Raw genomic sequence first — 23666 nt, forward strand, 5'->3', positions numbered from 1 at the left:
ACCTTGCAAACAGATTTATCCGTCCTTCGAAGTCCCCCGCAACCAGTCCTTTGTTCTTCGTACTGAAAAAGGAAGGAGACTTGAGAACCTGTATTGACTACCGCGCATTGAACCAGATCACCGTGAAGAACCGCTACCCCTTGCCACTTATCCCTGAGATGCTAGACCAAGTTAAAGATGCCCAGATTTATACCAAATTGGACCTTCGAGGAGCGTACCACCTGGTCCGAGTCAGAAAAGGAGATGAATGGAAAACCGCCTTCCATACTAAGTACGGCTTGTTTGAATATCAAGTCATGCCCTTTGGGTTATGCAACGTTCCTGCGGCATTCCAGTATTTCATGAATGACGTCTTAAGGGAGTTTATTGATGTGTACGCCTTAGTGTACATAGACGACATCTTAGTATACTCAGCCTCGGACCAAGATCATGTCAGGCACCTTCGTTCAGTCCTCACCAAGCTCCGTCAACATTGCTTGTTTGCAAAGCTTGAAAAATGCTTTTTTCACGTCACCGAAGTAGAATTTCTTGGTTTTATCCTTACTCCAGGAGGCATCAGAATGGACATGCACAAGGTAGATGCCATTCTGAAATGGCCTTCACCGACGTCTCTGAAAGGGGTACAAAGCATGCTGGGCTTTGTGAACTTCTACCGCCGGTTCATCCTAGACTTCTCTCAGGTTGTGAACCCAATCACAGTACTATTACGAAAAAACAATTAAAAGTTTGCTTGGACCGAAGAAGCAGAAGAAGCCTTTCAGGAACTTAAACGAAGGTTTACCTCCGCTACAATCCTGCAACATCCTCGTCCTGACCTTGCTTATGTTGAAACTGATGCATCCAGTCTCGCAATGGGGGCTGTCTTTTCACAGAGAGACCCGGAAACCGGCCAGCTACATCATGTGGCCTTCTTGTCGAAAAAGTTCTCACCTCCAGAGATAAATTATGCCATCACGGACAAGGAAATCCTGGCTATCAAATCTGCCTTTAAAGCCTGGAGGCACTACCTTCTGGGGGCCAGACACACCATTACAGTCATCACAGACCACCGAAACATGCAATATCTCAAAACAGCCAAGGCCCAGTCCTCGCGCCAATTACGGTGGGCCCCTTTCTTCGCTGAATATGATTATGTAATCATATTTCGACCAGGAATCAGAAACGGAAAAGCGGATGCCTTATCTCGCATGGGCATAGATGAAATAGTATATACAACTCCAGACCCAGTACCTATTATACCTGAAGACAAACTCTTGGGTATCACGACAGCCTTAACACAAGCAGAACTACGAAAAGAAATCCAACGGACAATGAATTCTGATGCCTACCTCGCATGGCAAACTCAAGGAGAACAATATACCATCAAGGACCATCTACCCATTTTTAGGGATCGCCTATATGTACCCAAGAAGGAATTACAACAGCATATTATTTCAAACTATCATGATTCACTGATCGAAGGGCATCCTGGGATCGCCAAAACCCTAGCTAAGGTGAAAGAGAATTTTTGGTGGCCTACCTGGCGTAAGGACATCATTCAGTATTTTTAGTCCTGCGGTGTCTGCGCACAAAATAAATCACAGAAACAAAAACCATCTGGTCTCCTACAACCATGGGACATTCCTCCAGTTCCATGGCACACTCTTTCCCTTGACTTCATCACTGATCTACCTCCAAGCCAAGGGTTCAACACCATCCTTGTAGTTGTGGACTTATTCTCGAAGATGGCCCATTTTATTCCTCTCAAAGGCCTCCCAGATGCAGCCACTTTAGCAAAAGTGTTTCTGGAGGGCGTGGTTAAGCTACATGGCTTCCCTTCGGGTCTGGTCTCTGATCGAGGCAGCCAGTTTGTTTCAAACTTCTGGAAAAAATGTTGTGCAATGGCGCAGATCGATGTTCGGCTATCTACCAGTCACCATCCCCAAACGGACGGCCAAACCGAGAGAACCAATCAGACACTCGAGCAATATTTACGGTGCACGCTGCACCACGAACAAAGGAATTGGAAAGACCTAATATGGATAGCCGAATATGCATATAACAATTATTTGCTTTCAAGCACGGGACAAACGCCCTTCTATACCCTTTATGGCAGACATCCACGTACCTCTGAACTAGACCTTCCAGCCAGCTTGGAAATGCCAGCAGTAAAGACTCTACACACAACCATTACTCAGGCTTTCAAAAGGGCAAAGGAACACCTTATTCATGCCAAAGAAAAACAAAAGAGATTCGCCGACCAACACCGGAAAAGGCCCCTGATTATCAAGTAGGAGACAAAGTTTGGTTAGCTGCTAAATTTGTACCCATCAAGGGAACCCAGACCTTTCATCCCAGATTCTTAGGACCCTATACCATTATGGCAATTATCAACCCAGCAGCCGTGAAACTGGATTTACCACCTAATCTACACATCCACCCGGTATTCCATGTTTCCTTCCTGAAACCAATGCAACCCGGCACACAGATTGGGACACCACCTAAGCCCATACTTGTTGACGGAGAACCAGAATTCGAAGTCAAAGATATCTTGGATTCTAAATACTCTAGGACCAAGCTATATCATCTCGTCGATTGGAAAGGATTTGGACCACAAGATAGATCCTGGGAGCCCAGTGAGAATATCCACGCACCACGTCTAATCAGGAAATTCCATCGGAACTTCCCAACCAAACCTGGGCCAGACAGAAGGAACACCATGGGAGGGGACTTAGGGGGGACTGCTGTCACGACCCTTGCCCAAAACCCCCTCTGGCAAACCCATTGGCCAGGTGGAGTCAGGACTCGGGCCTCTAGAGCCTGGCATCCTCTTCAAAGCCCTAATGGGGCCAGTCCTGGCACCTATGGTGCCAGGCTCATACACCATGAAAAATAATGTGCTTGGGAACTACTTTAATGCATTGTCAGCCAACATGGAGGCATCCACATAGCTTAGTTCCTAAGAACCAAGCTTTGTAGTCTAGTGTTTTGGGTGTGGTAGCCTAGGGACTACTTTACCTGGACTATTTTGTTGGGGCTATTTAAACCACACCCGAGCAAGACAACACGCTTCGCGTTACTTTGCAGCTTGCAACGTGACGCTCACCGTGTCCAGCTATTCCCTCGCACCTCGGAGAAGCAGAATCCGCAAGGAGACAAAAAGAACATCATTAGCAGCAGCATCTTACCTGCCGTCTTCATCTTTAAACACTCGCAGTTACTGAGAACAGCTTCCTCGAATCTGCACGCCTCCTGGACAGAACGACCTGAAAGAGGAAGATAGAGGCAACATTAAAGAAAGCAGTAGGGACATTTACAAATTACCAACTGCTCAAAAGACTTACCTGGCTGGTCGCCTCTCGGCTGGCACCACTCCGGACATTCCACTCGCGCTGAAAAACACTGCGACCTACAAGGAAGGAAAACACAGGTTAGCAAAGGCAAGACTTTGCAGCGCTGCGCATAGCGCTTACTTACTGCATCATAGCGCTCTTAATGCGCCATCATTTACCAGCGGGGCTCAACCAAGACAGTTCGCCGCGCTGAAGCTCTGCATACCAAAGGGAGAAAAAAGAGACATTTTAAACAAAGAAAGGCATGCAGGATAGCAACAAAACTAAAGAACAGCAATAAGACCTATCTGAACAATATCAAACGGGCCGGCGTCAGTGAAGTAACTGGACTGCACTCGCCCATGAAAGACAACGCGCCCCTACAAAGAAGGCAGGATGGGGAGCATGCCTAATTCTGCCACAATGTGAGGAGAGGGCGCCAGAGGGACTGAAATCATACGGGGTGGAGGGAGGATACTTACCCCAGTCGGTCAGTCCTGAACACAGTCCTCCTGTATTTTCAGGCAGAACCTTCCCCGCAGATCACATCAGCGCAAAGCTGAGAAGCATACCAGCGAGTAACCCGGCTGGGTGGCGTCCCTGTGGATACTAGGTGAGTGTAACAGTAAGCTCAATATGACCATCTCATCTACCGAAAGAGAAGTAGTGTGTTTTACCTCTGGGATGTGCAACATAAGAGCCAAGATGATTATTCATGCCTTAGGAAGTGAGCTGGCAGCTCAAGGAATACTGATACACCCAGACTTGTTTGTATATGGTGTGACAGTTTTGATGCACGCAATACCAAGCATAGGGAATGGGTGGTGGTGAATATCCTCCAACTTTATCTTTAGACCTGCGATACCCCAAGAGTTTTAGTGTCAAAGAGTAAAATTGTCTTAATAGCAGTAGACCCATATGGAACACAGTGGTGCACAGTAGTGTGTATTGACCCGACCAAGCCACTGAAGGAACTGACTAACTGTTTGAAGACAGAGATGACGAAGGGGAGATTGTAATGCCATTATGTGTTCCCGCGAAATTATGATTCACCATGCCCCAGGTTTGTAGTGGAAAGCATGCCTTCATTTGGTCAAGAGGACCTAGCGCAGGTCCCTAGTTTGTTGTGGACGACTAATCCGCATGATGTAGGCCTTCTGTGGAGTGTGGCCACTTATATGTATCACCCTTAAACCAGGTGCAGTGTTACCCTGGGCCAAGCAATATCCATAGTGAAAGGAGGTGGAGAAGGGATAATACTTTGGAAAGAATAAAAAGGATGAAGAAAGATCTCCAATCCTTTAACCATGAAAGAGCCTTCCCTTATGTTACTGAAAATCACAAGTTTGGAAGTAACCCTAGAGAATTTAACAATCAGAGACGTATGCGCTTCAGGGACACTTTCTATAGCTCAACACAAATGAAGGTGGTCAACAACAATAAGGCGGTGCTACAAGAGGAAGAGGCTACAGGGGGTCAAAATCGACAACGACAAAGGAGGTCTTTTTTAGATTGAGGAACCAGAATAGCGGACTGGAATTACGACCCTATAAGAATGCGCAGCAAGAGCAAAAATTAATGGTAGTCAACCTATCTTCTTATACCCTGAGTCAGCTGGAAGAACACACACTTAATAAATGTCTCAATTACGTCATGACAAAACATCATGATCCATTTGAATTCAGACTCGAATTCCAACAGTTTATGCGTAAACTACATTTGAATACATTCTTTGAAGGTCAAGAAAACTATGAAGTGAACAACTATAGCGGTCTACGCAATCTATCTACTTTTTCCGCTCCTTTTCATAGTTTCAGTCATGAATCTTTGGTGTTCGAAAAGAAAGTTTTGGAAGAAGTGGCAACAATTGATAAAATGGAAAAGAGTGTTAATTCCAACTTCACTAAGGATCAACAAACTCTGATGTCTAAATTGGCCAAAAACATTCAGGTCATAATTCATCAAGCAGATAAAGGGGGAGTGATTGTGTTACTAAACTGATTGGATTACATAAAGGAATGTGACAAACTTCTGGCTGACCGCAACAGCTACACTGTCCTAGAGAAAGATCCTACAGAAGAGATGATCAAAATGATCTCGGAGAAAGTAAGCCAGGCGCTTGAGAATAAGATGATTGGCAAACAGGAAGCTGAATACTTGACAAGAAAAACAGGATGAGTTCCGGTCTTTTGTATCTTGCCTAAACTTCATAAAAATCCATCTGAACCTCTGGGACGCCCAATTGTTTCAGGGGTCAATTCCATTCTTGAGCCTCTCTCCAAATATGCTGATCTGTATCTACGGCCATTTGTTTTACAAATGAAAAGTTACATTAGAGATACCACGGACGCCATCAACCAGATTGAGGGGCTACAATTTACTCCAGGAGTTCATTTGTTGATTTGTTTGGACAGTCAGTCTTTATACACAGTGATTCCTCAAAGAGCCACCCTAGAGTTAAGTGATTTCAATCCGGCACACACCTAAGTCAATGCCTAGCGTGTAATGCACAACTGAAATCCTTATTTATTTTTATCTAAAAGTTCTTGATTCTGAACGATATACCACTTATATTATGTCCCTCTCCTGGAACCCCCCCCCCCCCAGTCACACTGAACCAGGAATCCGGCTGGTTTGCAAAGTTAAAATATTTATTGATGTATTTACAATGTAATCACACTATGTTTTAATGGGTACACAATAATCACCAATGGGGTGATGTAACACTGAATAATCTCTTTAATACACAAGGAGTAATAGTGAGCAAACAATTCAGCACAGAAATAATACTTTTGTGTGTGTGTTCAGATCAGATAGCAATGTGGTTAAAGGTTCCCCTTGCACACCCCTCAACCCCCTAATAGACAATGTAAAGAGATAGGAGGAGAGAGCAGGGATTCAGGAATGACAGAATTCAAACAGAATATCAATCCCACTTTCCCCCTTTCAAACACAAGAGAAAACGGAATTGACTGTCAAGCTGTCAGAATGGCTTTTAATGTTATCCTTAGAATGGACTGGACAAAAACACTAAATATGGTCATAATTGCTGAAATCGCTATACATTCTTATGAGAGCCGCTTAGGATAGTTGCACACAAACACAATCAATGATTTAATACCAAGAAACAATTTGAAATCTTAAAATTCAAGTCGAAGCCATCAAAAGCTGTTTTACACGTGTCAGAATTTCCAAAAAATGAAATTCGCAGCAAACTTTTCACTGCACGATAATCGCGATAATGGGAGATTTAAAGCTGTGGATGTTAGCTACAAGCAGAAGTTGAAATTTAGTTTCTAGCACAAAAACTGAGGACGTTATGGACGTTTTAGTGGAGGTAGTTTTTTCGAGATAGGCGCAAGAATGGAAAACAGGAATGCACTTTTAAATTGACAAAAGGATTTCTTACACTAGAGGATGACTATGAACAAAACGAATACCCCACAGGAACACAGCCACTTGATCAGAATGACTGCCTGATAAGGACTCACCTTCTTCAGATGAGAAAAGATCAGCGCAAAGATAGTTTTAACAATACTAGTACAGGAGGAAGATAGGAGGTTTGGATAGAGAGTTCAGACAATTCAACAATACTCCTAACAATACAGATTCTGAATACAAGATAGGATCAGATTTGGAAAATGCATTCTTTTTGATTCCCCTTCGTGAAGACTCACAAAATGTAACATCCTTTTCATATAGAAATACCTGCCTGAAACATACTTGTTTGCCCCAGGGGTACTGTGAGTCCTCATCAATCTTTAACAGAGTCCTCCAGATGGATTTGGGTAACGTACAACTCGAAAGTGCAATCATTCAATACATGGATTATATTCTGGTGTACAGTGAGACAGAAGAAAGATGTATAGAAGACTCAGTTAAACTCATGACTATACTCTCAGAGAAAGTACACAAGGTAGACAAGGAGAAGTTACAATATTGTCAGGAAGAGGTCTTGTACATAGGACAGTTGATCTCTCAAGAAGGGAAAAAAGTGAGACCTGAAAGAGCAGAAGCAATCATGAAAACCATAGCACCTAAAACAGTGAGGAAAATGCAACAGTTTCTAGGCTTATGTAACTATTGCAGAGCCTGGGGTTTCAATTACAGTACATATATTCAACCACTTTTAAAAGACTTAAAGCAGCACAGGTGGACAAGAGCACAATAACATGGATAGATGAGATGAATGAAAGATTTGAAGAATTAAAAAATGCAACAGGTACAGCCCCTGTGTTGGGGATCCCAGATTACAATGAAGAATTCTATTTATTTTCCCATTCAAATGGAGAAGTTATGACTGCAGTCCTCACACAGAAGATGACATTAGGTCATGGACACAAACCATTTGCCTATTGTAGTGGGATTTTAGATCCAGTTATAAAGGGACACTATCCCTGTGAGCAATCTTTAGCTGCTGCTGCATTCCTAATTGAAAAGGCTTCAAGCATAACAATGTGGTGCCCAATAACGTTATTTGTAGAGCATGCATTATTCACGATTTTAGAGAAGCCCAAAAGTACATTGACCACACGAAGAGCATCAGGGTATGAGGGGATTATTTCCAACCTTGCAATTAAAATTGTTAGATGTAAGCCAGTAAATACAGAACTAGTAGGAGAGGGTGATTATGTACATGACTGCACAACGTATACCTCGAATTATAATGATATTCCCCAGGCTAGAGAAAATGCCCTCAGGCGGGGGGAAGTTGTTTTTATTGATGGTTCTTTAAGAATTGACCAGACAATTGGAGGAAGGCATATTGGGTAAGTGGTAATAAAGCTGAATAGAGAAGGTAAATTTGAGGTAGTGACGAGTATGAGACTGTCTTCGAATTATTCAGCATAGTTTGCAGAATTAGTGGTGCTCATTGAAGCGCTGCAGAGATTTGAGGATGAGGAAGTGGTGTGTACTCTCACTCTACCTATGTGACATCAACTGTATACGCAGGTTTGTCACGGTGGAACAGGTGGGGCTTCCTCCATGAAGACGGTGCCTCAGTGCAACATGCAGCCTTATTGGATAGGCTTATAGAATCATTAAGTCTTCCAGTGACCCTAGCAGTCGTAAAATGCTCAGTGCATTCCAAAAGAACAGATTTGATTTCCCGCAGAGATGAAGCCGCAGATTTAGAGGTCAAAAAGGCAGCCCATTATCTGCCTATGTATAGTTTGGAAATAGAAGATGTTAAACAAATGACAGGAAGATGCATGTTGGCAAAGCAGGGCTTTAACATGCTGTCTATAGTACAGTTAATTGAGATACAAGGTTGAGCCCCACAAGAAGAACAGGATTTATGGAGAAAGCGAGGGTGTTCTTTATCATCCACTGAGGCAATTTTGAGACACAATATCACTGGAAAGCCAGTTTTGCCTCTATGGTATTGAGGGTAGCGCTGGAGCAGCTTCACTACCCAGCACACACGACTCAAGAGAGTCTTGCTGCTACAATTGCCGAAGAATGGTTCTCTCCCTATCTATTAGAGCATGTGGCACAGTTCATTGTACATTGTATCATGTGCCAGAAATGTACTGCAGGGCACACTTTGCGAACAGTAAGAGGAGCAATTCCAAGACCCAATGGCCCATTTCAGCATCTACATATAGATTATGTGGATATGCTGCAGACATGCAACGGCTATAGATATATGCTGTCATAGTATGTCCTTTTTCTAGATTGATCGAGGCAGGTCCAGGCACCCACCCTGATGCCTTGTGTGCCAGCACGTTCCATATATGCGAGGTGTTACCCAGGTGGGGGGTTTGCGAGGTTTTGCGGTCTGACAATGGACCACATTTTGTAAATGAATTGTTTGAACAGCTAGTTCTCCTATTAGGTATCAAACATACGTTTTCTTTCGCTTATCACCCACAGGCGAATTTGCATCTGTGAGAGATTAAACAGATTATTATAGGAACAAATAGCAAAGTTTAGGATGACTTTATAAAAGGGATGGCTACATTGCCTGCCCCTTTCCCTATATGCTCTGAGGAATCAGCCTGGCTTAGATCACCATCTAACTCCTAATGAGTTGGTGACTGGATGCTGTATGGGAACCCCACTTGCTCGTCCAACTAGGGTAAGAACTGTTGCGCACAGTGCAGCGAAGGCATTGGGTGATGAGATGCATGATTACCTAACAACAATGATTAAAAGTATTTCATGTCTCAACAGATCAAGAACCAAAGGGAGGGGTCAAAAAGAAGCAACAAAAATAATCAAACTCATGAAGCAGAAAAATTGCTAAAAACCCCAAGTCTGTATCCAGGCGACCAAGTGCTGGTGTGCAAATGTGTAAGCACCTAGAGTACGCCCCGCTTTGAGAGGCCATATAGATAATCTCCTCTTCTGGGCTCTCCCATCACTTTTATGCTGATGATACTGTTACGCTCACCTGGTCTCTGCGGAGGCGTTGGGGCACGGTTGCAGTCCTCCCGGGGGTGAGGTCGATCTTGTCAGATTTCGCCCTCTGCGCTTATGTGGTGACTGGTTGTAATAGGTGATGCTGCTCAGGACTGCTCCTGCCTGGAGAATAGTGGGCTTGAGTATCCCAGCTTGTGTACCTGATCCCCTTCCAGACCCCTTCTCCCAAACAGTGGTACCCGTGGGATATGCTGTCCCTGGAAAGCTCACCTGTTGATTAGTTTTGGCGAGCACTCCGTCCTGCTGCTTGTGGTAGGGCTGCTTGTATGATCTGGACCGAGTCCCTTCACTGGTCCCTTGCACGTGGTAGTCCAGTCCTAGTCCAGTCCTGCTGCGACTAAGCCACTATACTTCAGATAAGTGTGACTGTTTGTCTTTGTCTTTCCTCGTCTGTTTTTGTTGTATTGTAAAGTTGGTTGTCTTGTATTGCTGTCCGTTCCACTTTTGATGTTTGCTCTTTTGCTTTCTTCCCTTGCAGCTGATGTTGCCGGCGCGGCAGAGCTCGAGGTGGCAGCCGGAGGGAATGAGGAACGAAGCTGCAGCGGTATAGTAGCGGATAAGTTGTTAACTAGGGGGCACGCGGGGATCAAATGCGGCACGGCCCTAGGACGGATGTTCTAACCTTGTCTTTCTTCTTCTTCACAGGGTCCGAGTTCGTGGATGCAGAGTGGGTGCTGCGGCATCAAGATCACTGGATGTCAGGAGATGAGTCTGCAGATGAAGCGATGAAGGACTGGTTTCCTGGAGGTGAGTATGCAGGAGAACGCCTGGTTTCAAAGGTAAGTAAACTGGTCCAAGTGGCGGTGAGCGTCACGTTGCGCGCAAGTGCAAAGTGACGCAAAGCACCGGCCTTAACGATGGAGCAGCTTATATAGCTGAGCTTCTGAAGCCACGCCCACCAGGTTCAGCCTGCCTGCCACACCCTGCCACACCCAATGAGTAAGCACATGAAGACCCGGCCTAGGGAGCCATACCCGATGAGTCAGCACATGAGTATGTACTCTGGAATAAAGGCTTTCAGCTCCTGGAAAGTTCTTGTAGAATAAAAGCACTCCTGCACTGAAATAAAGTGTTCCTGCTCACATCTCTATATGAGCCTGGCGCCAAAGGTGCCAGAACTGAGTCCAGCCATGGCCCCTGTGTTTATGGGTCCCAAAGGGACATAGGTGAGTCAAGTGACCCATTGCCCCCATCACTAGATGGTGTGGTTTTTGTGTTCTGGGGCCTGTGGCCATGACAGCACTCCCCCTCAAGGCCCCTCTCATGGGTGGTTCCCCCCCTGGCCCTAGATTAGTCAGGTTATTGCTGTGGAACTGCCTGATTAATCGTGGAGTATGGACAGGATCACTGGGTTCCCAGGTCCGATCTTGGGGTCCATAAACTTTCCAGTCTATAAAGTAATATAACTTGGACTGGACCATCTTAGAGTCTAGGATCCTTTTAACTTCGTATTCTGGTTCTCCTTCAACTATTTTGGGATCCGGTGGAGTATCGATCTGCGTACCTGGTCTCAATGGTTTTAGGAGGGAGACATGAAACACTGGGTGGATCCACATGTGGGCCGGTAATTCTAATTTCATTGCAGCAGGGTTGATCACAGCCTTGATAGTGTAGGGTCCCAGATATCTGGGATGGAACGCCTGTGGTCCTTTCAGGGGAATGTTTTTGGATGCTAACCAAACCTTTTTCTCCGACTTGGTAGTTGGGAGCTTCCCTTCTGTGTCGATCCGCAAACTGCTTCTGTTTCTCTTTGGCTCTGACAAGATGCTCGGCTGCTTCCTTAAAAACCTGGGTGATGGTTTTGTGTAAGGTCGTTACAGCAGGCATTTCTAATGATTCGAGTGGGTCGAAAACGGATCTCTGTGGATGTCGACCGTACACTATGTAGAATGGGCTTTGTCCCGTACTTGTGTGAATGGAGTTGTTATATGCGTATTCTGCTAACCAAAGTATGTCCTTCCAGGTACCCTCGGTTTGTTGCAGCATACACCTTATGTATTGCTCGAGGGTCTGGTTAGTCCGTTCGGTCTGGTCGTCGGTTTGGGGGTGACGGCTTGTAGATAACCGGAGGTCGATTTTGGCAATTTTACAACACCTTTTCCAGAATGCAGAGGCAAACTGGGTTCTTCCGTCTGAAATCAATATTGATGGGAACCTGTGTAGCTAGACGATCTATTCCAAAAATACGGTAGCCAGAGTAGAAGCAGTTGCGAGACCTTCCAGGGGAATAAAGTGGGCCATTTTGGACAACAGATCTACGACGACTAAGATGGCATTGTATCCGTTACAGGAGGGATGGTCTGTAATAAAAATCCATTGATAGCGTATGCCAAGATGCTGGGGGTACTTCTCAAGGACGTAGCAGACCTGCAGGACTTTGTTTTTGGGACTTGTGTGTGCACAGGTTGCAATGAACTGGACAATGTCCTTTCGCCAAGTTGGCCCCCAGTAATTTTTCTTTATTTTAGCGTGGGTTTTGGCTATTTCCGGATGCCCTTCTACTAATGAATCGTGATAGTTTGCAATGATTTGTTTCTGTAATTTCCTATCCGGGATGTACAATCGTCCTTGGTAGTATGGTAGGTGGTCCACGATCGTATACCGGTCTCCCTTCCCTAGCCATTCCTGTTGCGCTGGTGGACTCATCAAGTGTTGCAGGTCAGATTTTAAGTTGTCTAGAGTGGTGGTTGCGGCAATCATGCCTCAGATTCGTCCTTTAGGGATGATGGCCACAGGGTCTGGCGTAGTGAATGCTTCTTCTCCCTCACTCATGCGAGACAGGGCGTCCACTTTTCCATTGCATTCTCCGGGTCTATAGGTGATGACGAAGTCGTATTCTGCAAAGAAGAGAGCCCAGCGGAGTTTGCGTGATGATTGCGCATTAGCGTTCTTCAGATATTGTAGATTGCGATGATCCATGACGACGGTGACTGTATGTCTAGCTCCAAGAAGATAATGTCTCCAGGCTTTGAATGCTGCCCTAATTGCTAGAAGTTCTTTATCAGTGATTGCATAATTCAATTCAGGGGCTGAAAACTTGCGAGACCAGAATGCCACTGGATGCAACTGACCTGTTTCGGGGTCTCATTGTGACAGGACTGCTCCCATTGCTATGTTGGAAGCATCAGTTTCGAACATTTATGGTATGATATGATATGATATGGCATTTTTAATGTGCCTATACACAAGTGTTTCAAGACGCAACGAGGCAGGGAGGGGGAACAAAGGGAAGACAGACAACGATCCTACTAGGCCAGGTGTCATTCTGATCGCGCAAGTGCATGGGTAGAGGGGAAGGGAAAAGTGCAAGGGAAAAGGGAGAGGGGAAGTGCAGTACAGGGGTAGTAGAATAACACGAAAAATAATAAGGGCCAGCTGGTGGCAAGTGCAAGGTAAGTGCAGACAAGTGCTGGGAAGGGGGGCTGTAGGGATACAGAGACGGTCCTGCAGTGCAGGGGTTGCCAAGGAGGCAGTGCAAGGGGAGAGTGGCTGGGCCAAGGACCGAGATTGGTGAGAGCGGCCCAGTTGCTGATTCAGTGCAATTTCAGTGAGGAGTTTAGCAGGGGAGAGGGGGAGAGAAAGCAGAAGCAAAGAGGAAGGTTTTGAGGTGCTTCCAGAACCGGAGATGGTTCTCCTCAAGTTTCAGGGAGGCAGGAAGGCTGTTCCAGAGGGAGGCCCCTGCCGCGGAGGGAGATCTACCCCCAACTCCTTGCTTGGAGAAGCGGCTGACCCTGAGGAAGTAGGAGGCGGATGAGCGAAGAGCTCGAGAAGGAATATATTTAGGAAGAGAGAGTTGAAGGTATTTGTAGTTCTGGTCGAGGATGCCATAGAATTGGTAATTTGGTAAATGCTTGTTTTAGCTCCTGGAAGGCTTTCTCTTCCTGTGCGGACCAATTAAATTATTTATTTTTCCGTAGTTAAGAGGTGATTGGATGGACGATCTGGGAGAACCCGGGAATGAACCGGCAATAAAAGTTGTCGAACCTGAGTACACTCTGTACTCCCTTAATGGATGTCGGTGAGTGCCAGTTAAGGATAGCATCTACCTTGCGCATGTCCATGCGTATGCCCCGTGGTGTGAAAATAAAGCCGAGGAATTCTACCTCTGTCACATGAAAGAAGCATTTCTCCAAAACTGCCCGGACATGGTTGACGTGGTCCTCCTTGGTGGTCGAATAGATAAGAATGTCATCAATATAGACAAGAGCGCAGACGTCCAACAGTTCACGGAGCATGTCATTCATGAAAAATTGGAACGCCGCCGGGGCATTACATAGTACAAAGGGCATAACCTGATATTCATAAAGGCCATATTTTGTGTGACTCTTACTAGATGGTAGGCCCCTCCCTTCTGTGAAAAACCTTGGGGTCAAGCTCTCCTACTCTCTATCTATGGCTGATCAGGCTGCTGCTGTCAGTAAAACTGGCAATTTTAAACTTTGTGTACTGAGGAAAGTTCTCCCCTTTATCCCTTCCCAATTCCACGCTCCTGTGGTTGCGGCTCAATTTTTGAGTACAGTCAATTACTGCAACTCACTGTATCTGGGCCAGCCTGCCTATATTATAAAAAGACTTCAGCTGCTTCAAATCGCCGCCACTAGAGCAGTCTCCCGCCCTCCCCCTCGTACTCACATGTCACCTGTGCACAGAGAACTCCACTGGCTTCCTGTGGAGAAGCGAATACTGTTCAAATGATTGTGCATTGTCCACCGTGCCTTTTATAAACAAGGAGCTGAATACCTCTAGGAAAAGTTCTCCCAATATGTACCTTCATGTGCCCTCCGATCTCAGTCTGCTCTACTGCTATCGGTGCCCCGTATCATGCTGGCTAGGATGGGGGGATGTGCCTTTTCTGTGGTAGCCACTAGGTCCTGGAACAGGCTCCCGTTTACGCTACGTGCTGTACCCCCTCTCTAAGCCCTCCCTCCTGGACCAGGCTTAAAAGGATATTTCCTATGAAATTTTGCAACAACAATTGGAGCATGAACACCACTAGCAAATTCCCAAGAACGTTCCTCAGGCCCAAACCCTTTCCAGTCTATTAAATACTGAAGTCTTCCACGATTTCTTCTAGAGTCCAAAACAGCTCTAACCTCAATTTCTTCAGATTGATTCTCCACTAAAACTGGACTAGGAGTAATTCCCAATCTAGTACCTTCAACAAATTACTTTAACTGACTAATGTGAAATGTTGGATGAACTTTTAAACTTTTTGGGAGTTTTAGTCTAACTGCTACTGGATTTATCACAGTCTCAATCTCAAAAGGACCCACAAATCTAGGACTAAATTTATTTCTACCCTTTATTTTTAAATTCTTGGTAGACAACCAGACTTTATCCCCAACACTAAACTCTGGCCCAGACTTGCGTTTTGCATCAGCAAATTTCTTATACCTACCCTTACTTAATTGAAGTGCCTTGACTGCTCTTTCCAAATTTTCCTTCATAGATTGTAATCTAATCTCAACTGCCGGACTCCCAATGTCTTTCACTATCTGTTCTCTAAAGAAACGGGGATGGAAACCACGGCTACAGAAAAAAGGAGACATAGAAGTTGAATCCTTCATTGAATTATTATATGCAAATTCAGCTATCCAGATTAGATCTACCCAACTGTCTCCTGTCTGTAAGTAACATCTTAAGTACTTTTCTAACTCCTGATTAACACGTTCCACTTGGCCATTAGTCTCGGGATGATATCCAGAAGTTAATTTTACTTCCACTCCAAGACTTTTTCAAAAGGCTCTGCAAAATTTTGAGATGAATTGAGAACCTCTATCGGAAATCACTTGACTAGGTAAACCATGTAGTCTAACAATGCCTTGAGAAAAGTGTTTTGCTAAACTTTCTGCTGTAATTTCCCCTTTAATTGGCATAAAATGACTTTCCTTAGTCAGTAGATCAACAACTACCAGAATTGTAGAGCAACCCTGATCCTTGCGGAGATCAACTATAAAGTCCATAGAAATAGTATGCCATGGATGCGGTGGAATAGGAAGTGGTTCTAATAAACCCATTGGTTTGCCCACATGAGATTTGGCTCGAATACATGTCTCACAAGTCTTTACAAAGTTTAAGATGTCAATTCTCATTGTATTCCACCAAAATTCTCTCCTTACCAGTTCTAAAGTCTTTCTAAACCCTGGATAACCTGAGAGTTTAGATTCATGACAATCTACCAGAATCTTTTCACAGAGCTTTTCTGATGGAAGATATAACCTGTTGTCAAAATATGGTAAACCATCTTTAATTTTTCTCACTGGATCCTGTCTCACCCATTCAGCCATTTGTTCAGGAGTCATACAATCTTGAATCTCTTTAGAAAAACTTCCTTCATCAAATATTCCGGCCACAATAAAATGTTCAGATGGAATCACAGGCTGTTGATCAATCTCCTTCAGTTGTTCACTACCTGGAAACTGGCGAGATAAAGCATCTGCCTTTCCATTTTGACTTCCAGGTTTAAAAGTAATTACGAAATCATAATCGGAAAAGAACAATGACCATCTTAATTGTCTTGGTGTTAAAGTTTTGGCTGATTTTAAAAACAAAAGATTTCTGTGATCAGTCAGCACTGTAACAGTGTGTCTAGCTCCTTTTAAATAATGGCGCCATTCTTCGAAGGCTGCCTTAATCGCTAAAAGCTCACGATCCATGATGGTGTAATTAACTTCTGCTGAAGAAGCTTTCTTGGAAAAATAAGCAACGGGATGCAATTGTCCAGTGGATTCATGCCTTTGAGATAGAACTGCTCCCATAGCTAGGTTGGAGGCGTCTGCCTCTACAAAAAAAGGCTTAGAAGGATCAGGATGTAAGAGCACAGGTCCTGTAATGAAGCGATCTTTTAACTCTTGATAAACCGCTTCAGCTTCTTCATTCCAAATGAATTTTACTCCTTTTTTAAGTAATTTTTTAATTGGCGTGATTATTTGAGAGAAGCCATCAATGAATCGTCTATAAAAATTGGCGAATCCTAAAAAACTTTGAACCTCCTTAACCTTCGTTGGAGAAGGCCAGTCTCTGACAGCTTGAATCTTCTTTGAATCCATCTCTAACCACCTGGAGTTATTACAAAACCAAGGAATTCAACTGAAGAAGTATGAAATTGGCTCTTTTCCAATTTTGCAAATAAATAGTTTTCTCTCAATTTTTGTAGGACCAAGTTTACATGATTTTGGTGTTGTTTCAAATCTTGGGAATATATTAAAATGTCATCTATGTAAACTACAACAAAAATGTCCAAAAACTCACGTAGTACTTCATTAATAAAAAACTGAAATGAAGCTGGGGCATTACATAATCCGAAAGGCATAACTAAATATTCAAATAATCCATATTTTGTCTTGAATGCTGTCTTCCATTCGTCTCCTTCTTTTACTCTCACTAAATGATAAGCACCTCTCAAGTCCAACTTGGAAAAAACTTCAGCCCCTTTGATCTGATCTAACATAACTGAAATTAAAGGAAGTGGATATCTGTTTTTGATGGTTACCCTATTTAATGCTCTATAGTCAATACAAGTTCTTAATGTTCCTTCCTTTTTAGGCACAAAAAATAAAGGAGATGCTGCAGGTGACTTAGAATGTCTGATGAAACCTTTTGCTAAATGTTCAGCTAAATACTCCTTAAGATAATCATCTTCCTTTTCTGTAAGTACATATACTCTGCTACAAGGTAAAATGGCCCCAGGTTCTAGTTCTATTTTACAATCAAACGATCTATGAGGAGGAAGACCAGCTGCTACTACCTCATCGAAGACGTCACTAAATTCTTTATAATTCTTTATAACAGTTAGGTAACTCCCATTACAGCTCCAATTGTATGAGAATGAGAAAGATTTCCAACTTCCCCTAAGAACCTTGCACTATTATCATCCAATATCGATGTATCATCAAAGAATTTAACTTCAAAACAATGTTCCTTACAAAAATTGGAATTCAATTCAATCACCATTCTTCCCCAATCAATCAAAGGATTATGATGTGTGAGCCAGGGCATGCCTAAAATAATCTTCAATTGAGGAGCGTCAATAATTTCAAAAATTAACTCCTCTCCATGGTTCCCTGCCATTACCATAAATAAGGGTGAAGTCTCATGTGTGATAGGTCCTGAAGTTAATTCTGATCCATCCACAGAACTACCCTGTTCTGATAAAAAACTTCTTTACTAAGGGAATACCTAAGCTTTTTGCTACTCCCCAATCCATAAAATTTCCAGTAGCCCCTGAATCAATGACTAGAGGACCACTACCCACCAATTTCTTTTAAAAAATCAAGGATACATTTATTGTTATATGAGGAACTGCCGCCTGAAGGGTATTGGCTACTTGATGATTCTTGCTGTCCACAGTTTGTACCTTCTTTGGAGTATAAGGGCAGTTCCCAATAAAATGTCCACTCCTTCCACAATAAAGACAAAGATTATTATTTCTTCGCCTATCTCTTTCCTCTAATTCTTCCTGAACTTTCTGAGACTTTAGATCAAAAATCCTTATTTACAAATTCCAGCCTAGATTTATCATATCGAGGATTAGGTTTATTCTCTTGTCTATTTTCTCCCCTCCTACGCTCCAATCTTCTTTCATAGAGAAGAAAATCTAACTGAACAACTAAGTCCATCAAAGCTTCACAAGAAGTTGGTCTATTAACCACCCCAGACAAGGCGTCTTTCAATTCCTCCCTTAAACCTCTGTAAAAAAGGGATGCTCGCTTTTCTTCTGGCCAGTTACTTTCAACAACTAAAGTCTTAAATTGAGTTATGTAACTTACTAACTCTCGATTCCCTTGTTTTAACTCAAGCAGTTCACCATCAACCTGTAAGGATTCTTGACGTTTATCAAATAACTTACTGAACTCCTCCTTAAATAATTTAAAATCATACAAGGCTAAATCTTTTTGTTTAACCAACACTCCTGCCCAACTAGCAGCTTCTCCAGAAAGATAAGATATCATAAATGTTATTTTTGACATATCAGAAGAAAACACTTCCGGTCTACTTAAAAAATGTAATTCACATTGAGTGATAAATGTTTGAAATCTTTTAGCCTCACCAGAAAAACGTTCAGGAGGAGCCAGAGGCACCTGTAAAATCAAAGTCTTCAACCCTCCAATAGCTCCTAACCCAGGATCTCCTCCCTGTCTGGAACCTTCTCTATCCAGAACTGGAGGTTCCAAATTCTGTTCCTCTCTCCTACCTACCAGTCTCTCTTCTGACATCTCCTGAATATGTGTCACCTTAATATTTAATTCCTCCATTTTTTTATTTAAAAGAACATTCTCATTAATAGAAACTCTTAACTCTTCTCTCAACTCTTTAATCAAATCCCCCAAAGCTTCCATTTTGATTCTGGGAAGTGGTCTCAGCAGCTTAGGCGAGGTAAATTATTTGGGCCTTTCATTCTGTTATGGCTGGAAATATCCGACAACATCCTTATCCACGCAGGAGCTGCTGAGTCCCACGATCCCACTAAGATGTCTAGCAGACAACCAAACTAAACAGCTGAATACTAGACACCCCTGGGAGGAAGGGGGAAAAGTGGATAAAAAAACAAATCAGACACAGGATCTTCTTTCTTCATCCAGTCTCTGCATGAATGAGAATTAACAAACATTAACTATATATATCGCTAAAACAACTTATTAATATTTAAATAACCCTTTATCATCCTACCTGAGTATCCTCTGCAATGAGCCTAGAGGATGTTACTTATGCTAAATAATTCTGTAGGAATGTTTATTCTTATACTGTCTTTTCAATAAACTTCAAGAAGAAACTTTGTTGTAAATATTGAATATTCTGCACTATTCACCAAAGGTTCAACTGATATGTCTATGAATTAATGCACACTTGAAGAGTAAAGTAAGGCACAGAATTATAAGATCATATTTCCAAAGCTTTTCTTGTTGTTAAGAGTTGTCTTGAAAAGATTCTTCATTTTGAAAACTGAAGCTAAAGTTCTCACATTTTGCCTTCATGTTAAAACATAACATTCCTTTTATTCCAAAGAGAATGTTCATTTGTGTTGCACATGCAAGATGTGATTGACTGTCTTTAATTTATATATGTGTCTTTGAATCAAAAACATTCCTTTAATTACCCAGTCTCAGAAAAAGAGTTCAATAGGTAAAAAATGTAATCTTCACAACTTGTAGTCTTTATATATTAATTAAACATGCAGTCTTACCTTTATTTCTTCAGAAAAGAAAAAATTCATCTTACTGAATCATCTGAAACACAAAGCTACATTTTCTGTTTCTTTTTCAGCTGGCTTGCAGATACGATCACCACGGAATGTCCTCGTAGAAATCCAGAAACGAAACGTGACGCCGCTGCAGCAGAACGCGAACGAACTGGAACCAGCACTGGGCGACTGTAATAAGGTAAGTGAAGTTTTATTAAAAGTATTTAGTCATGACGTGTGTGAACGCAAGCTACGCATTCACAATTCTGTTGAACACACTATTTTATAAAACGCGCACGAGGGCGCGAACAACAGAAAACTGAACTTCTTTTTAATTAACAGTGCAACGTGCACCCGAAAGCTACTCCCTTGAACTCAGTTTCTTTTTATAAATGCGCGCAAGGGCGTGAACAAAAGATAACTGAACTCCCTCTTATTAACAGTGCTACGTGCACTCGAAAGCGACTCTCTAGAGCTCACAGTTTAATAAAAATGCGCGCGAGGGCGCGAACTACTGAAAACTGTATTTCTCTTTTTGAAGACTGCGTTACGCGCACATGAAGGCGCAATCAAATCCACAGCTGACTCCACAAGTAAACAGTTCCAAAACACGATTGAGAGCGCGTACTACGTATGCTGAGTTTTCACAGTATGACTAACCGGAATAATTCTTATACAAATATTAAAAGTACTTAGCTTTAGTAGTTTCTGAAGATGACTTGACAACGTTCTTTCTTTCAAAGAAATGAATTGCTTGAAAGTTGAATTAATTAGGTAGTAGTTATTCCTTAGTTCTTAATTCTTGTTTCTTGAAGGATTCTTCTTGAAAGGATTCCAAGTTCAGATAAATCTCAGGAGAAAAACAAAACATGACCTACTCTTGAAACATAACTGATGAAAGGCAGTTTAGAATGTTGGGAATCACACAGTGTCAACTTGCCACCCAATCAGAACTCCCGTCTCTGCCTCCATCTTGGCTTGGGGTATCTGCATTACACTGAATGTAAATGTTAAGGCCAAATCATTTTGAATATTTAAGGATTCGATTAATTTCTAATAATGAAATAAACAAGAACATTAGGTATTTACTATTGAAACCTGACAATGTGCCCTCCGATCTCAGTCTGCTCTACTGCTATCGGTGCCCCATATCATGCTGGCTAGGATGGGGGATGTACCTTTTCTGTGGTGGCCACTAGGTCCTGGAACAGGCTTCCGTTTACGCTACTTGCCACTACTGACCATCTCTCTTTTCGACAATCACGCAAAACACTGCTCTTTTAGTCCCTTATGTTCCTCCTCCTCTCTCAGCGCCATGGTGCCCTCGGGTGTACGTACGCTTTATAAATCTGCCTAACATAACATAACAGAATGTTTAACCGACCTGAACATGAGGACTATGCAGGGGTGGATTAGTTCCCCCTGTCCTTAAGTCTGGGAGGGACGAGTGCTAGGAAATATTTAATTTATGTTCAATGTTCCCTCCATTTATGGACCCCCCCAAACGTTTTGCTTTTATTTGGCTTAACTGTCCTGACTTTTTCCAGTGGAGCCCAACCTTAAGCTCAACTCCCCTGGGCTTTTGCTCACTTGTTATGGGGAAACTGACACGTCCTTCAGACTGTCAGTACTGAGAAACGATGTCCCTTAATCTTTGACTTTATTGCCAATGTACCTTCCAGTACCATGCACTGGGGTCTCTTTTTTGTTTTATGGCCCTAGACACCTTCAAAGGATTTTTAGGTGAGTGTACGATTGTGCCTGGGAACGAACTGGTGGCATCAGTTACTTTTCCTAATGTTTTACTTCTTTTTACTGGGTCAAACCACATTTGGTTCAAGACTGTGGCCAGGTCTGAAAATGGCCCAGCCACAAAGTCTTTTGTTCTGCCCCATGGCCATTTTGTCCCTTGCTTTAACCCAGGTCGAGTAACCTGGGTTTTCCTTATTTGGGCATGCAGCCTCCTGCGAAAACTAATCCCTTTCGCTGGCTTCTGCCCGTCATGTGTGTGTGACCAGGAAGCTGGTTGGGACTGTCTTGTCCCAATCCACACTATTGGTGCCAAGATGTCTGGAGTTCCTGAATGAGTGAGACCACGTGGACCGTGATTGGTTCATGTTGATTGGTCCATGTCTTGGATGCCTGCAAGAGAGCAGATCTTCGATTAGAAGTCCTCGATTTTGGTGCAAAGCTAATCTTGGATAAGAGAAGGGGCTCTGCATCCATTCCAGGTCGATCACCTGTGTTCTCCCCTAACTACAGGAGCCAAGTCTCCTGCATGAAGAAACAGACTTGTGAACCCACCATAGATGCTTTGGAAGGTTTTAGCACCCTTTGCCCTCTGCTGTCTTGTCGGACCCCTGCTTTCTTTTTCGATTAAGAAGGCCTGCCAAGGCGCTTTGCCCCTTTGGAATAGTGGGAACAACTACTCTCAGTGCCCTCTGCTTACCGACCGAACAAGCCCCTTAGTAAGTGTTGCTGGGCCATCCAGAAAACTGTCCAGCTCAACCACAAGGTAACCCGCAGCGCCACCGCCGTCTCGCAGACCCGAGACTTGGGACATCGTTTGTTTGTGGTCCTGTGCATTCTCACGCCACATTTCACAGGCCTAGCTCCTCTGGGTCCCGAATTAGGAGAGTGCGTAACGCTGTCCGCTCCTATGATTCTTGTGTCACTACCTGGTGGTGATGGTCATTATAGACTCTTTGCTGTTCTTCTCTCTTGTGCCCTGAAATCAGAATTTTCTTCATACCTCCTTCCGAAGCTGAGAAAAGGCAACTGTCCCATCCCGGATGATCATTCTACACCACAGCCGCTGAGAGCCGGAGCGCAGGACTCAAACCTACTAGCAACCTTGACTTTACTAGCAACCTTGACTTAACTGGCAAAGTTTGGTCCAGACTGTGCCGAGTGTCAGTGAGTACTTGCATCACTTACCGGTGCCCCCTGGCACAGCCGATCATTTTTACGCATGAGTATCCCTTAAAGGTATTCGAACTTGGCTGGGTTAGCCTGCGCTCCCTAGCTATTCTCGCCATTTGAACACTGATTTGCTGCCAAGGGCAGGGTCTACTCGAATAGTGGGAACCAATTCTTCATCGTTTCAAGCCCCTTCCTGACTTGCACAACTCTTCCAAGAAGACCCGCTTTTTGTTTCCTCTGCACGATCAAGCCTTTTTACGCACAACTGTACTGTACTGTTGAGCACAAAGCTCCCCTCTTCTAAGGGTTGAACTTGAAAGTTAGGGAACGAACTCTGAAGAATTACCTAATGCCATTTTGTGTAAACTCAACCCTCTCTTTACAGGTTGTGGCTGTGTTTTTTTACCTGCATAGCTTTAGGAAACATAATCTGTACATATTATATAATTTAAGGATTTGTGTGATAACTGTTTTCTCATTGCTAAAGTTACTTGTGTCTATTTGGTCCGGCCAACAATAAATGTATAGATATTTTTCATCTACACTTGTCTAAGAGTAATTTGCGGTTCATTGCTGTGTGTGCTCATTGTGGGCTTCCGAACACCCTCACCCGTCCTGAGACTTAGTCTTGACTGCCTGCCAATCTACCTAGATTGGTCTGGCTTGTCCAGAAGGTTCCCCTGTTTCACTAAACCAAGGGTGGTCTCCTAACCTTCTGCCCACCAGGCCAGAGTTTAGTAATCCATCTTCACAAATTGGTGTACAGCGGTGGGATAAGATCAGAGGTACCCAGTGTTGCGCACTGGTAAGGTACCCAGATTATACTT

General features: G+C 43.4%; 1 long non-coding RNA gene across 1 annotated transcript in view; it reads left to right on the forward strand.

The window, feature by feature from the left end:
* Positions 1–23666, forward strand: part of LOC138510939 (uncharacterized) — a 309116-nt gene that overhangs the window by 182423 nt on the left and 103027 nt on the right. The window contains exon 4 of the long non-coding RNA XR_011280482.1: positions 20001–20116. This is a non-coding gene — a long non-coding RNA (uncharacterized lncRNA). The remainder of the gene's footprint in view (positions 1–20000; positions 20117–23666) is intronic.

The sequence above is a fragment of the Ambystoma mexicanum genome, chromosome 6p (assembly GCF_040938575.1).
Source record: "Ambystoma mexicanum isolate Mex_15411 chromosome 6p, UKY_AmexF1_1, whole genome shotgun sequence".
NCBI lineage: Eukaryota > Metazoa > Chordata > Amphibia > Caudata > Ambystomatidae > Ambystoma > Ambystoma mexicanum.